This window comes from Phyllobates terribilis, unplaced genomic scaffold, assembly GCF_046119375.1.
Source record: "Phyllobates terribilis strain yellow unplaced genomic scaffold, ASM4611937v1 Scaffold_277__1_contigs__length_2500907, whole genome shotgun sequence".
Classification (NCBI taxonomy): Eukaryota; Metazoa; Chordata; class Amphibia; order Anura; family Dendrobatidae; genus Phyllobates; species Phyllobates terribilis.
The window spans coordinates 1,266,747-1,283,017 of record NW_027363037.1 but is presented as its reverse complement, the minus strand read 5'-3'; the positions used below and the strand labels follow the sequence as shown (position 1 = coordinate 1,283,017).

The 16,271-nt window shown below is 39.6% G+C and overlaps 4 non-coding genes and 2 pseudogenes across 4 annotated transcripts; all 6 read left to right on the top strand.

Moving 5' to 3' along the window:
- The first annotated feature begins 3,774 nt into the window (after positions 1-3,774).
- LOC141219694 (U2 spliceosomal RNA) lies at positions 3,775-4,005 on the top strand (annotated as a pseudogene).
- Positions 4,006-10,216: 6,211 nt separating this feature from the next.
- LOC141219698 (U2 spliceosomal RNA) lies at positions 10,217-10,452 on the top strand (annotated as a pseudogene).
- Positions 10,453-11,561: 1,109 nt separating this feature from the next.
- Positions 11,562-11,752, top strand: LOC141220240 (U2 spliceosomal RNA). Its single transcript, XR_012288609.1, has one exon. It is a non-coding gene; the product is annotated as a U2 spliceosomal RNA (small nuclear RNA).
- A 1,109-nt stretch (positions 11,753-12,861) lies between these two features.
- On the top strand, positions 12,862-13,052 carry LOC141220152 (U2 spliceosomal RNA). Its single transcript, XR_012288524.1, has one exon. It is a non-coding gene; the product is annotated as a U2 spliceosomal RNA (small nuclear RNA).
- Positions 13,053-14,161: 1,109 nt separating this feature from the next.
- Positions 14,162-14,352, top strand: LOC141219601 (U2 spliceosomal RNA). Its single transcript, XR_012288059.1, has one exon. It is a non-coding gene; the product is annotated as a U2 spliceosomal RNA (small nuclear RNA).
- Positions 14,353-15,461: 1,109 nt separating this feature from the next.
- LOC141219600 (U2 spliceosomal RNA) lies at positions 15,462-15,652 on the top strand. Its single transcript, XR_012288058.1, has one exon. It is a non-coding gene; the product is annotated as a U2 spliceosomal RNA (small nuclear RNA).
- Positions 15,653-16,271: the final 619 nt, after the last annotated feature.

Here is a 16,271-nt window from a genome sequence, read left to right as displayed (position 1 = left end):
TCGTCAGGGATTCCTTGTGCCCAGGAAAATATGGACTTAAGTTCAAAATCTTTGAAAAGGAGTACATGGGAAGAAGAGCAACAGGAGATCATGGAGGACTTGGGTGGGAAAAAATCTCGTGGTGACGCGTCTTCTTTGTTTGGGGATGTATCTCCCTCAAGTTCTTCTGATCAAGAATCCTTAATTGTGGATGTGAAATCACCTTTGGTAGATGAGGGCGGAGGGATTAGCCCTGGGCCTATTACTAGAAGATGATTACTGTTGTATTCCTGAATGTTCAGGGGTTGAACAATTTATACAAACGCACTGCATTATATGATTTTTTGAATAATGAGAAATGCGATTTTATTTTTTTACAAGAATGTAATTTAGAAAGGAAAATGAGCTATGAATATTTACGTGGAATATGGAAGGGTAACATGTTTTTTTCTGGTGGGAATGAATTGAAAAGTGATGGGGTGGGTTTTTTGTGCTCTAGTGAGTGGGAGGTGGTGAAGTATGAGGAAATTTACCCTGGTCGTATTCTATGTGTAGAAGTAATGAGGGAGGGTAAAAGGGTGCGTTGATTTAATATTTATGCTCATACTGAGAAAAATCAAAGATTACATTTATTCGAGATTTTACAGCTTTTTTTATCAGGTGCGGATCCGATTTTAATTGGTGGGGATTTTAATTGCCAGTTAAATAATGTACGGGATGGGTCGGTAACCTGCCTTAAGAACATAATTTCTGCCTTCAGTTTAAAGGATGCATGGGCTATGGATGGTAGTAAAAAAGAATTTGAAGTTACGTGGTCAAACAGAGGTTTTACGTCTAGGATTGATCACTTTTTTATGTCTGATTCTTTTAAATGTTCCTCTTTTAAGACAAGTATTAATCCTTTTTCGGATCATAAGTTATTGGGATGCACTTTAGCAATAGACCCTTGCGGTAAGAAAAAACCTTCGCATTGGAAACTGAATGTTTCTTTATTACAGGGGGAGAATTTTAAAGAAGACTTTAAGGTTTTTTATAATGAATTAAAACTTAACAAAAAGGGTTTTAAGTGTATTTTAGACTGGTGGGATTTTATGAAGGGTAAGATCAGAACCTTCTTTGTTAAATTGGGAAAGAGGAAAGCGTATGAGAAAAGGCAGTTTTATGATGCGTTAAATGCTAATTTGCAGTGTTATTATTATTTTCAAAACAATGGAGTTAATATGGACAGCAGTATTAGTGAGGTAAAGGAGAAAATTCAGAATGCACTAAAAGAGAAGGGAAAAGAAATCATCTTCAACTCTAGGGTAAAGGTCCTGGATGAGGATGAGAAATGCACTAAGTTTTTCTTTAAAAAAATATGTGGAAAAAAGGATTTTATTGAGGTCTTAGAGGGTGAGGTGAGCCCAGAGGGGAAAGCATTGCAGGCCAAAATGTTTTATGATGATCTGTTTTCTCGAAAAAAGATTGATGAATCATTGAAAAACCATTTTTTAGAGGTTCTGGATAAAGCTCTTAGTGAGGAAGAAAAATTACTTTTATCTAGGGAGTTTACTAAGGAGGAGATATTTAATACTATTTGCACTTTACAAAATCAGAAGACACCAGGTGTGGATGGCCTCCCTGTGGAGTTTTACAGGGTTGTGTGGGATATTATAGGGGAAGATTTTTATGAGTTGTTTTTAGAAGTGGAGTCCTCTTTTAATATTCCCAAGTCATGGGCAGAAGGCCTTATTGTTTTATTATATAAAAAAGGAGGAAAAGAACTGATTAAAAATTGGAGGCCTATTACGCTGCTAAATACAGACTATAAAGTATATGCAAAACTATTGGCCAATAGATTAAAGAGTGTGATAGGGTCGGTTATTGAGGTGGATCAGTCTTGTGCAGTCCCGAATCGTAAGATTACCGACACGCTAATCTTACTGAGAGATATAATATGGGATGTGGCTGATAGGAAGCAGGACTTGGCCCTTGTTTCCCTTGATTTTGAGAAGGCATATGATAGGGTTGCTCATGAGTTTTTATTTGCCGTTTTAAAAAAAATAGGATGTCCTGGTGTTTTTATTGAACGTATTAAATGTCTGTATAAGTTATGTTTTAGTAAGATTTCTATTAATGGTTTTTTATCGGAAAATATTAATATTAATTGTGGGGTTAAGCAGGGGTGCCCCCTGTCGCCTATACTTTTCATTTGTGCAATAGAACCCCTTTTAACTGCTTTTAGGAAAGATAAAGTTATTAATGGCTTTTTTATTCCTGGCAGTAGGAATGACCAAGTGAAGGTTTTAGCTTATATGGATGATGTGTCAGTTTTAGTGCGGGACATTAAGAGTCTTCATAGAGTTTTAAGGACAGTTGTGTGGTTTGGTGGAGCATCTGGTTTTAAAATAAATTTAGAAAAATCAGGTGTTTTAACTATGGGTAAATTTCTTTTAAATTCGGATTGCATGCTGATGAGAGTAATGGAAATTAAAGTTTTAGGGGTATTTTTTACAGAGACATGTGGGAATGTGAGGAATTGGGAGTCCCTGCTTGAAAGGGTAAGGAAAAAGATTGATTTTTGGAACTTGAGAAGTTTAACAATGGAAGGCAAAATCTTGATAATAAAGCAGGTCTTACTTCCGATAATTTTATACATTTCAACTGTTTTTATACCTCCTATTAATGTAATGAAAAAGATAATTAAGTTATGTTTTAATTTCCTATGGAAGTCAAAAATGGAAAGGGTAAAAAGGGAAGAGTTGTACAAAATTAAAGGGAAAGGAGGGAAAGGCTTCCCAGACATCAGAACCTTCATTTATGCCAAGTATTTAGCTAATTGCATATGCACTTTATTAGGACCAGTTTCTAGGCTGAAAACCTTTTTAACATACAATTTGGTTTTTTTTATTAGGAAATACAAATGGTTACAAATGCATTTGGATCGGCCATATAAGTTTATGCCATCTGGGAATTATATTATTTTAGAAAGAATTCTGAGGGATTTTAAATTAATGAATATGGATCTTAAAATACTTGGAAATCATAAGAACATTTTAAAAGTCTTAGAAAGCAGGGTGATAGCTAGTCCGGTAGAGCGATTTTCCGATAATGTTGTAGATAAAATTTGGATTAATGCAAATTTTAAGTGTTTGACTAATGAACACAAGGACTTAATATGGTGTAGTATTAAAGACTGTCTGCCAACTCGAGATTTCCAATATAGAAGAGGATTGGTACGGTTTGAAAAATGCCCAAGACGTAAATGTGCTGCTGGCGAAACAGCTATGCACATTTTTTGGAACTGTTGTTATGCGCAATTAGTATGGAGAAAGATTAGTAATTTAGTTAAAGCTCTAAGTGGTGTTAATTTTCTAGATTTTAATAGGATTTTTTACGGGTTGGGTGTCAAGGATGAAGTGTTCAAGGTTGTATGGATAATTTTATCTTGTGTGAAAATGGCGCTTTGGAAAACTCGGAATATTTTGATTTTTAAACATAAGGAAGTATCGGTACAAGAATGTATTAAGTTATGCCTAAGTTATATGTTTTTATATTTCTGGAGAGATAAGGTGTTGTTTGGTGATAAAAAAGCTAATGAAATTTGGAAGCAAAAAGATTGGAATGTACTTACCTTGTGATGTTCTTGTTGCACCATATGTACCCCCCTGTAAAAAATGGAAATTCTAAAGTTAAAAGGAAAATAAACTGGAATATGGAAAATAATATAAGCTGTAAATTTACAACAACAAAAAAAGGAAAGAAAAAAAAAAAAGATCCAGTTTGCTATCTACAATGAGGAAACTTTTAAGTTTGAAACCATTTTAACATGATGACTTGTGATGGTGGACTTAAAGATCTGAGTAGAAAGAAAAAAAAAAAAAAAAAAAAAAATCTGTTCTTATCAGTTTAATATCTGATACGTCCCCTATCTGGGGACCATATATTAAATGGATTTTTAGAACAGGGAGATGGAAAAAGAGCTTGCTCTGTCCACTCCATGCATTGACCTGGTATTGCAGTATCTCCAGGACCGGTGCACCCCTTCTTTAATGCAGTTTCTAAAATCAGAAAGTATTGAATTCAATGTTTTTTGTTCATTTTGCTTGTTTGTCGGATTTTGGGATGGACTCTTTGGCTTTGCTTTTCTTCTCCTCATTGGATTTTTCATGTTCAAAGTTGCAGAAGCCAGATGACAAGCTCATTTTGGTTCAACTTCAGCAACTGTGCATTGCATTGCCATGTAATGTAACGCAATGCTATCTTTCTAGCTCTCCCTCTTTACTTCCTTTTGGATAAACAGACATATTAGGCAAGCATTTTGGAGCTTTCACCTAAATAACTACAGGTGGTGAGATAAGCTGCACAATATAATTGACCTTTCAGTATATTGTTGCACACACACCATCTATTTAGCAAATGCCCTTGTTATCAACAGCAGCCTTTTAAACTCACCTGAGCTAACAGGTATGTGCGCTGGTTACTCTGCTGCGCTTAAAATTTCTTTTTTGGTTTGCTACAATGCCTTTTCTGAAACGTTGTCTCCCTCTGCTGGAACACTGACTTCTTTCAATTAATGCCTGCTGACTATAAAAGAGAACCCAACCCAAAAAGTTTGGTTGATTAGTCTGTGGCATTCTGTTAAACTGTTGCTTATGGCGGTCTCTGTGAGCTTCTCAGCGACATTCAGCCAGCCAGGTATCCTGCCTGCAGTAGATGGAATGTGGCAATGGAACGCTGGCTGCGCGTGTCATAATAGGCTCTGAGCCTTTATATACCTGCGCACAGCAGCAGCCACCTTCAGTCTGCTGCTGGACAGCCAGCAGCAGCAGGAGAGGTAAGTAATCAGCAGCCCTCCTGCTAAGGGTAGACAGCTGCTCGTTCCACCCCACCCCCCGCCTTAATTGGTTCTCCTCCCTTCCAACGGTGTTGAGGCGGGTGGGAACAGCAGGGGGTGAGGGTGCTGTGTTTAAAGAGGTGGAGTTATGCAGATCTAAAACGCGTGGATTGCAGCAGCAGCAAGCCGAAAAGTGCAGGCATGTAAGGGATCTAGAGGTTGACAACATGTCTTCTTAACGGGAGTCCAGGAGCTCATCTCCACAAATGGACTCTTCAGGATCCTTGGGTGGCTCCGTAGTTCGAAACCAATTCTGGTTATCGCTTCTCGGCCTTTTGGCACGATCCTTGTGATTGGTGTCAGGAGGCAGGTTCGTGATCACTGGAATTCTTTCTCGGCCTTTTCCGATTGGAACTGCTGCTATTGGGAAGGAAGGAAGGTGTTTCTCGCACCTTTCGGCGTGGAAGGAATTCTGGATCGTGGAGGAGGATTTCTTCAGGACTGGAGTTCTGGACGCTGCTGAACAGAAGGGATCGAGTCTGGTGCTGTTATTTTTGGACGTCATCGGGCTTTCTTTTGAATTTTCTCTGTGTGGAAATGGAGATGAATTTGGATCAGGACGATGCCTACATGAAGGACACCATCCGGTTTGTGGTGAGTGTGGAATTTAGGCAAGTTAAAAACTTGGACTTTTTGTACAGGAAAGTCTTTACTCCTATCTTGCATATCAGCAAGGATGAGTACTTTTGTGTTCAGTCATTTTCTAACAGAGGAGTACACGATGTGACTTTGAGAGGTGCTGGTGTATGTGAGAGGGTTTTTTCCAGTTTTAGATATGCTGCAGCCTGTGAGCATAGTGAGGTATTGGAAGGAATTTCAGCCACGCCTCGCTTTCAATTTGATCAAAGGATGCTAACAATACATATGTATAACCCTTTCATATCTGATGAGCAAGTGACTTCATACTTAAGAAGGTTTTGCTCCGTATTAATTATGAAAAAACGTTGTACGACTGGTTTTGGGGCCTGGAACGGCAAGAGACTGTATCAGGTCGTTTTTAAAAAGGACCCGTCAGTGGAGGGGGGTGTCTTAAGACCCCCACCAGTCGTGTTCATAAATAGAGATAGAGGCTTTTTGTTTTTTTCTAATATGCCACCATATTGTAAACGATGTCGGAAATATGGCCATATGGATGAAAATTGCGCCCCTTGTGAAGTATGTTCTGGCCCGGTTCATCAGGCGAGAGAGTGCCCAATGCAAGCCAGGCAAACATCTGAGGCTGATGCTGAAGATAAACAAGGGGATGGTGGGCAGATGGAGGATGGAGGATCAGAAAGTTCTTCTAATGTGGCGCAGGAAGTAGAGGTTCTGGCACCTCTAAGTAATAGAGAAAAAAGAGAAGAGAGGAAGAAAGCTGAAGAAAAGAAGAAAGAAGAAAGGAAGAAGGAAGAAAAGAAGAAGGAAGTAAAGAAGAAGGAAGAAAAGAAGAAGGAAGACAAGAAGAAGGAAGACAAGAAGAAAGAAGATAAAAAGAAAGAAGGAGAGAGGAAAGAAGATGGAAGAGAGGAAGGAACATTGGAAGAGGAAAAGGAGGGGCAACAAGGTATTGTGGATACAGTTGCTGCTCTGGCGGTATTATCAGAGATGTCGTCAGGGATTCCTTGTGCCCAGGAAAATATGGACTTAAGTTCAAAATCTTTGAAAAGGAGTACATGGGAAGAAGAGCAACAGGAGATCATGGAGGACTTGGGTGGGAAAAAATCTCGTGGTGACGCGTCTTCTTTGTTTGGGGATGTATCTCCCTCAAGTTCTTCTGATCAAGAATCCTTAATTGTGGATGTGAAATCACCTTTGGTAGATGAGGGCGGAGGGATTAGCCCTGGGCCTATTACTAGAAGATGATTACTGTTGTATCCCTGAATGTTCAGGGGTTGAACAATTTATACAAACGCACTGCATTATATGATTTTTTGAATAATGAGAAATGCGATTTTATTTTTTTACAAGAATGTAATTTAGAAAGGAAAATGAGCTATGAATATTTACGTGGAATATGGAAGGGTAACATGTTTTTTTCTGGTGGGAATGAATTGAAAAGTGATGGGGTGGGTTTTTTGTGCTCTAGTGAGTGGGAGGTGGTGAAGTATGAGGAAATTTACCCTGGTCGTATTCTATGTGTAGAAGTAATGAGGGAGGGTAAAAGGGTGCGTTGTTTTAATATTTATGCTCATACTGAGAAAAATCAAAGATTACATTTATTCGAGATTTTACAGCTTTTTTTATCAGGTGCGGATCCGATTTTAATTGGTGGGGATTTTAACTGCCAGTTAAATAATGTATGGGATGGGTCGGTAACCTGCCTTAAGAACATAATTTCTGCCTTCAGTTTAAAGGATGCATGGGCTATGGATGGTAGTAAAAAAGAATTTGAAGTTACGTGGTCAAACAGAGGTTTTACGTCTAGGATTGATCACTTTTTTATGTCTGATTCTTTTAAATGTTCCTCTTTTAAGACAAGTATTAATCCTTTTTCGGATCATAAGTTATTGGGATGCACTTTAGCAATAGACCCTTGCGGTAAGAAAAAACCTTCGCATTGGAAACTGAATGTTTCTTTATTACAGGGGGAGAATTTTAAAGAAGACTTTAAGGTTTTTTATAATGAATTAAAACTTAACAAAAAGGGTTTTAAGTGTATTTTAGACTGGTGGGATTTTATGAAGGGTAAGATCAGAACCTTCTTTGTTAAATTGGGAAAGAGGAAAGCGTATGAGAAAAGGCAGTTTTATGATGCGTTAAATGCTAATTTGCAGTGTTATTATTATTTTCAAAACAATGGAGTTAATATGGACAGCAGTATTAGTGAGGTAAAGGAGAAAATTCAGAATGCACTAAAAGAGAAGGGAAAAGAAATCATCTTCAACTCTAGGGTAAAGGTCCTGGATGAGGATGAGAAATGCACTAAGTTTTTCTTTAAAAAAATATGTGGAAAAAAGGATTTTATTGAGGTCTTAGAGGGTGAGGTGAGCCCAGAGGGGAAAGCATTGCAGGCCAAAATGTTTTATGATGATCTGTTTTCTCGAAAAAAGATTGATGAATCATTGAAAAACCATTTTTTAGAGGTTCTGGATAAAGCTCTTAGTGAGGAAGAAAAATTACTTTTATCTAGGGAGTTTACTAAGGAGGAGATATTTAATACTATTTGCACTTTACAAAATCAGAAGACACCAGGTGTGGATGGCCTCCCTGTGGAGTTTTACAGGGTTGTGTGGGATATTATAGGGGAAGATTTTTATGAGTTGTTTTTAGAAGTGGAGTCCTCTTTTAATATTCCCAAGTCATGGGCAGAAGGCCTTATTGTTTTATTATATAAAAAAGGAGGAAAAGAACTGATTAAAAATTGGAGGCCTATTACGCTGCTAAATACAGACTATAAAGTATATGCAAAACTATTGGCCAATAGATTAAAGAGTGTGATAGGGTCGGTTATTGAGGTGGATCAGTCTTGTGCAGTCCCGAATCGTAAGATTACCGACACGCTAATCTTACTGAGAGATATAATATGGGATGTGGCTGATAGGAAGCAGGACTTGGCCCTTGTTTCCCTTGATTTTGAGAAGGCATATGATAGGGTTGCTCATGAGTTTTTATTTGCCGTTTTAAAAAAAATAGGATGTCCTGGTGTTTTTATTGAACGTATTAAATGTCTGTATAAGTTATGTTTTAGTAAGATTTCTATTAATGGTTTTTTATCGGAAAATATTAATATTAATTGTGGGGTTAAGCAGGGGTGCCCCCTGTCGCCTATACTTTTCATTTGTGCAATAGAACCCCTTTTAACTGCTTTTAGGAAAGATAAAGTTATTAATGGCTTTTTTATTCCTGGCAGTAGGAATGACCAAGTGAAGGTTTTAGCTTATATGGATGATGTGTCAGTTTTAGTGCGGGACATTAAGAGTCTTCATAGAGTTTTAAGGACAGTTGTGTGGTTTGGTGGAGCATCTGGTTTTAAAATAAATTTAGAAAAATCAGGTGTTTTAACTATGGGTAAATTTCTTTTAAATTCGGATTGCATGCTGATGAGAGTAATGGAAATTAAAGTTTTAGGGGTATTTTTTACAGAGACATGTGGGAATGTGAGGAATTGGGAGTCCCTGCTTGAAAGGGTAAGGAAAAAGATTGATTTTTGGAACTTGAGAAGTTTAACAATGGAAGGCAAAATCTTGATAATAAAGCAGGTCTTACTTCCGATAATTTTATACATTTCAACTGTTTTTATACCTCCTATTAATGTAATGAAAAAGATAATTAAGTTATGTTTTAATTTCCTATGGAAGTCAAAAATGGAAAGGGTAAAAAGGGAAGAGTTGTACAAAATTAAAGGGAAAGGAGGGAAAGGCTTCCCAGACATCAGAACCTTCATTTATGCCAAGTATTTAGCTAATTGCATATGCACTTTATTAGGACCAGTTTCTAGGCTGAAAACCTTTTTAACATACAATTTGGTTTTTTTTATTAGGAAATACAAATGGTTACAAATGCATTTGGATCGGCCATATAAGTTTATGCCATCTGGGAATTATATTATTTTAGAAAGAATTCTGAGGGATTTTAAATTAATGAATATGGATCTTAAAATACTTGGAAATCATAAGAACATTTTAAAAGTCTTAGAAAGCAGGGTGATAGCTAGTCCGGTAGAGCGATTTTCCGATAATGTTGTAGATAAAATTTGGATTAATGCAAATTTTAAGTGTTTGACTAATGAACACAAGGACTTAATATGGTGTAGTATTAAAGACTGTCTGCCAACTCGAGATTTCCAATATAGAAGAGGATTGGTACGGTTTGAAAAATGCCCAAGACGTAAATGTGCTGCTGGCGAAACAGCTATGCACATTTTTTGGAACTGTTGTTATGCGCAATTAGTATGGAGAAAGATTAGTAATTTAGTTAAAGCTCTAAGTGGTGTTAATTTTCTAGATTTTAATAGGATTTTTTACGGGTTGGGTGTCAAGGATGAAGTGTTCAAGGTTGTATGGATAATTTTATCTTGTGTGAAAATGGCGCTTTGGAAAACTCGGAATATTTTGATTTTTAAACATAAGGAAGTATCGGTACAAGAATGTATTAAGTTATGCCTAAGTTATATGTTTTTATATTTCTGGAGAGATAAGGTGTTGTTTGGTGATAAAAAAGCTAATGAAATTTGGAAGCAAAAAGATTGGAATGTACTTACCTTGTGATGTTCTTGTTGCACCATATGTACCCCCCTGTAAAAAATGGAAATTCTAAAGTTAAAAGGAAAATAAACTGGAATATGGAAAATAATATAAGCTGTAAATTTACAACAACAAAAAAAGGAAAGAAAAAAAAAAAAGATCCAGTTTGCTATCTACAATGAGGAAACTTTTAAGTTTGAAACCATTTTAACATGATGACTTGTGATGGTGGACTTAAAGATCTGAGTAGAAAAAAGAAAAAAAAAAAAAAAAAAAAAAAAATCTGTTCTTATCAGTTTAATATCTGATACGTCCCCTATCTGGGGACCATATATTAAATGGATTTTTAGAACAGGGAGATGGAAAAAGAGCTTGCTCTGTCCACTCCACGCATTGACCTGGTATTGCAGTATCTCCAGGACCGGTGCACCCCTTCTTTAATGCAGTTTCTAAAATCAGAAAGTATTGAATTCAATGTTTTTTGTTCATTTTGCTTGTTTGTCGGATTTTGGGATGGACTCTTTGGCTTTGCTTTTCTTCTCCTCATTGGATTTTTCATGTTCAAAGTTGCAGAAGCCAGATGACAAGCTCATTTTGGTTCAACTTCAGCAACTGTGCATTGCATTGCCATGTAATGTGATGCAATGCTATCTTTCTAGCTCTCCCTCTTTACTTCCTTTTGGATAAACAGACATATTAGGCAAGCATTTTGGAGTTTTCACCTAAATAACTACAGGTGGTGAGATAAGCTGCACAATATAATTGACCTTTCAGTATATTGTTGCACACACACCATCTATTTAGCAAATGCCCTTGTTATCAACAGCAGCCTTTTAAACTCACCTGAGCTAACAGGTATGTACGCTGGTTACTCTGCTGCGCTTAAAATTTCTTTTTTGGTTTGCTACAATGCCTTTTCTGAAACGTTGTCTCCCTCTGCTGGGACACTGACTTCTTTCAATTAATGCCTGCTGACTATAAAAGAGAACCCAACCCAAAAAGTTTGGTTGATTAGTCTGTGGCATTCTGTTAAACTGTTGCTTATGGCGGTCTCTGTGAGCTTCTCAGCGACATTCAGCCAGCCAGGTATCCTGCCTGCAGTAGATGGAATGTGGCAATGGAACGCTGGCTGCGCGTGTCATAATAGGCTCTGAGCCTTTATATACCTGCGCACAGCAGCAGCCACCTTCAGTCTGCTGCTGGACAGCCAGCAGCAGCAGGAGAGGTAAGTAATCAGCAGCCCTCCTGCTAAGGGTAGACAGCTGCTCGTTCCACCCCACCCCCCGCCTTAATTGGTTCTCCTCCCTTCCAACGGTGTTGAGGCGGGTGGGAACAGCAGGGGGTGAGGGTGCTGTGTTTAAAGAGGTGGAGTTATGCAGATCTAAAACGCGTGGATTGCAGCAGCAGCAAGCCGAAAAGTGCAGGCATGTAAGGGATCTAGAGGTTGACAACATGTCTTCTTAACGGGAGTCCAGGAGCTCATCTCCACAAATGGACTCTTCAGGATCCTTGGGTGGCTCCGTAGTTCGAAACCAATTCTGGTTATCGCTTCTCGGCCTTTTGGCTAAGATCAAGTGTAGTATCTGTTCTTATCAGTTTAATATCTGATACGTCCCCTATCTGGGGACCATATATTAAATGGATTTTTAGAACAGGGAGATGGAAAAAGAGCTTGCTCTGTCCACTCCACGCATTGACCTGGTATTGCAGTATCTCCAGAACCGGTGCACCCCTTCTTTAATGCAGTTTCTAAAATCAGAAAGAATTGAATTCAATGTTTTTTGTTCATTTTGCTTGTTTGTCGGATTTTGGGATGGACTCTTTGGCTTTGCTTTTCTTCTCCTCATTGGATTTTTCATGTTCAAAGTTGCAGAAGCCAGATGACAAGCTCATTTTGGTTCAACTTCAGCAACTGTGCATTGCATTGCCATGTAATGTAACGCAATGCTATCTTTCTAGCTCTCCCTCTTTACTTCCTTTTGGATAAACAGACATATTAGGCAAGCATTTTGGAGCTTTCACCTAAATAACTACAGGTGGTGAGATAAGCTGCACAATATAATTGACCTTTCAGTATATTGTTGCACACACACCATCTATTTAGCAAATGCCCTTGTTATCAACAGCAGCCTTTTAAACTCACCTGAGCTAACAGGTATGTGCGCTGGTTACTCTGCTGCGCTTAAAATTTCTTTTTTGGTTTGCTACAATGCCTTTTCTGAAACGTTGTCTCCCTCTGCTGGAACACTGACTTCTTTCAATTAATGCCTGCAGACTATAAAAGAGAACCCAACCCAAAAAGTTTGGTTGATTAGTCTGTGGCATTCTGTTAAACTGTTGCTTATGGTGGTCTCTGTGAGCTTCTCAGCGACATTCAGCCAGCCAGGTATCCTGCCTGCAGTAGATGGAATGTGGCAATGGAACGCTGGCTGCGCGTGTCATAATAGGCTCTGAGTCTTTATATACCTGCGCACAGCAGCAGCCACCTTCAGTCTGCTGCTGGACAGCCAGCAGCAGCAGGAGAGGTAAGTAATCAGCAGCCCTCCTGCTAAGGGTAGACAGCTGCTCGTTCCACCCCACCCCCCGCCTTAATTGGTTCTCCTCCCTTCCAACGGTGTTGAGGCGGGTGGGAACAGCAGGGGGTGAGGGTGCTGTGTTTAAAGAGGTGGAGTTATGCAGATCTAAAACGCGTGGATTGCAGCAGCAGCAAGCCGAAAAGTGCAGGCATGTAAGGGATCTAGAGGTTGACAACATGTCTTCTTAACGGGAGTCCAGGAGCTCATCTCCACAAATGGACTCTTCAGGATCCTTGGGTGGCTCCGTAGTTCGAAACCAATTCTGGTTATCGCTTCTCGGCCTTTTGGCTAAGATCAAGTGTAGTATCTGTTCTTATCAGTTTAATATCTGATACGTCCCCTATCTGGGGACCATATATTAAATGGATTTTTAGAACAGGGAGATGGAAAAAGAGCTTGCTCTGTCCACTCCACGCATTGACCTGGTATTGCAGTATCTCCAGGACCGGTGCACCCCTTCTTTAATGCAGTTTCTAAAATCAGAAAGTATTGAATTCAATGTTTTTTGTTCATTTTGCTTGTTTGTCGGATTTTGGGATGGACTCTTTGGCTTTGCTTTTCTTCTCCTCATTGGATTTTTCATGTTCAAAGTTGCAGAAGCCAGATGACAAGCTCATTTTGGTTCAACTTCAGCAACTGTGCATTGCATTGCCATGTAATGTAACGCAATGCTATCTTTCTAGCTCTCCCTCTTTACTTCCTTTTGGATAAACAGACATATTAGGCAAGCATTTTGGAGCTTTCACCTAAATAACTACAGGTGGTGAGATAAGCTGCACAATATAATTGACCTTTCAGTATATTGTTGCACACACACCATCTATTTAGCAAATGCCCTTGTTATCAACAGCAGCCTTTTAAACTCACCTGAGCTAACAGGTATGTGCGCTGGTTACTCTGCTGCGCTTAAAATTTCTTTTTTGGTTTGCTACAATGCCTTTTCTGAAACGTTGTCTCCCTCTGCTGGAACACTGACTTCTTTCAATTAATGCCTGCAGACTATAAAAGAGAACCCAACCCAAAAAGTTTGGTTGATTAGTCTGTGGCATTCTGTTAAACTGTTGCTTATGGCGGTCTCTGTGAGCTTCTCAGCGACATTCAGCCAGCCAGGTATCCTGCCTGCAGTAGATGGAATGTGGCAATGGAACGCTGGCTGCGCGTGTCATAATAGGCTCTGAGCCTTTATATACCTGCGCACAGCAGCAGCCACCTTCAGTCTGCTGCTGGACAGCCAGCAGCAGCAGGAGAGGTAAGTAATCAGCAGCCCTCCTGCTAAGGGTAGACAGCTGCTCGTTCCACCCCACCCCCCGCCTTAATTGGTTCTCCTCCCTTCCAACGGTGTTGAGGCGGGTGGGAACAGCAGGGGGTGAGGGTGCTGTGTTTAAAGAGGTGGAGTTATGCAGATCTAAAACGCGTGGATTGCAGCAGCAGCAAGCCGAAAAGTGCAGGCATGTAAGGGATCTAGAGGTTGACAACATGTCTTCTTAACGGGAGTCCAGGAGCTCATCTCCACAAATGGACTCTTCAGGATCCTTGGGTGGCTCCGTAGTTCGAAACCAATTCTGGTTATCGCTTCTCGGCCTTTTGGCTAAGATCAAGTGTAGTATCTGTTCTTATCAGTTTAATATCTGATACGTCCCCTATCTATGGACCATATATTAAATGGATTTTTAGAACAGGGAGATGGAAAAATAGCTTGCTCTGTCCACTCCACGCATTGACCTGGTATTGCAGTATCTCCAGGACCGGTGCACCCCTTCTTTAATGCAGTTTCTAAAATCAGAAAGTATTGAATTCAATGTTTTTTGTTCATTTTGCTTGTTTGTCGGATTTTGGGATGGACTCTTTGGCTTTGCTTTTCTTCTCCTCATTGGATTTTTCATGTTCAAAGTTGCAGAAGCCAGATGACAAGCTCATTTTGGTTCAACTTCAGCAACTGTGCATTGCATTGCCATGTAATGTAACGCAATGCTATCTTTCTAGCTCTCCCTCTTTACTTCCTTTTGGATAAACAGACATATTAGGCAAGCATTTTGGAGCTTTCACCTAAATAACTACAGGTGGTGAGATAAGCTGCACAATATAATTGACCTTTCAGTATATTGTTGCACACACACCATCTATTTAGCAAATGCCCTTGTTATCAACAGCAGCCTTTTAAACTCACCTGAGCTAACAGGTATGTGCGCTGGTTACTCTGCTGCGCTTAAAATTTCTTTTTTGGTTTGCTACAATGCCTTTTCTGAAACGTTGTCTCCCTCTGCTGGAACACTGACTTCTTTCAATTAATGCCTGCAGACTATAAAAGAGAACCCAACCCAAAAAGTTTGGTTGATTAGTCTGTGGCATTCTGTTAAACTGTTGCTTATGGCGGTCTCTGTGAGCTTCTCAGCGACATTCAGCCAGCCAGGTATCCTGCCTGCAGTAGATGGAATGTGGCAATGGAACGCTGGCTGCGCGTGTCATAATAGGCTCTGAGCCTTTATATACCTGTGCACAGCAGCAGCCACCTTCAGTCTGCTGCTGGACAGCCAGCAGCAGCAGGAGAGGTAAGTAATCAGCAGCCCTCCTGCTAAGGGTAGACAGCTGCTCGTTCCACCCCACCCCCCGCCTTAATTGGTTCTCCTCCCTTCCAACGGTGTTGAGGCGGGTGGGAACAGCAGGGGGTGAGGGTGCTGTGTTTAAAGAGGTGGAGTTATGCAGATCTAAAACGCGTGGATTGCAGCAGCAGCAAGCCGAAAAGTGCAGGCATGTAAGGGATCTAGAGGTTGACAACATGTCTTCTTAACGGGAGTCCAGGAGCTCATCTCCACAAATGGACTCTTCAGGATCCTTGGGTGGCTCCGTAGTTCGAAACCAATTCTGGTTATCGCTTCTCGGCCTTTTGGCTAAGATCAAGTGTAGTATCTGTTCTTATCAGTTTAATATCTGATACGTCCCCTATCTATGGACCATATATTAAATGGATTTTTAGAACAGGGAGATGGAAAAATAGCTTGCTCTGTCCACTCCACGCATTGACCTGGTATTGCAGTATCTCCAGGACCGGTGCACCCCTTCTTTAATGCAGTTTCTAAAATCAGAAAGTATTGAATTCAATGTTTTTTGTTCATTTTGCTTGTTTGTCGGATTTTGGGATGGACTCTTTGGCTTTGCTTTTCTTCTCCTCATTGGATTTTTCATGTTCAAAGTTGCAGAAGCCAGATGACAAGCTCATTTTGGTTCAACTTCAGCAACTGTGCATTGCATTGCCATGTAATGTAACGCAATGCTATCTTTCTAGCTCTCCCTCTTTACTTCCTTTTGGATAAACAGACATATTAGGCAAGCATTTTGGAGCTTTCACCTAAATAACTACAGGTGGTGAGATAAGCTGCACAATATAATTGACCTTTCAGTATATTGTTGCACACACACCATCTATTTAGCAAATGCCCTTGTTATCAACAGCAGCCTTTTAAACTCACCTGAGCTAACAGGTATGTGCGCTGGTTACTCTGCTGCGCTTAAAATTTCTTTTTTGGTTTGCTACAATGCCTTTTCTGAAACGTTGTCTCCCTCTGCTGGAACACTGACTTCTTTCAATTAATGCCTGCAGACTATAAAAGAGAACCCAACCCAAAAAGTTTGGTTGATTAGTCTGTGGCATTCTGTTAAACTGTTGCTTATGGCGGTCTC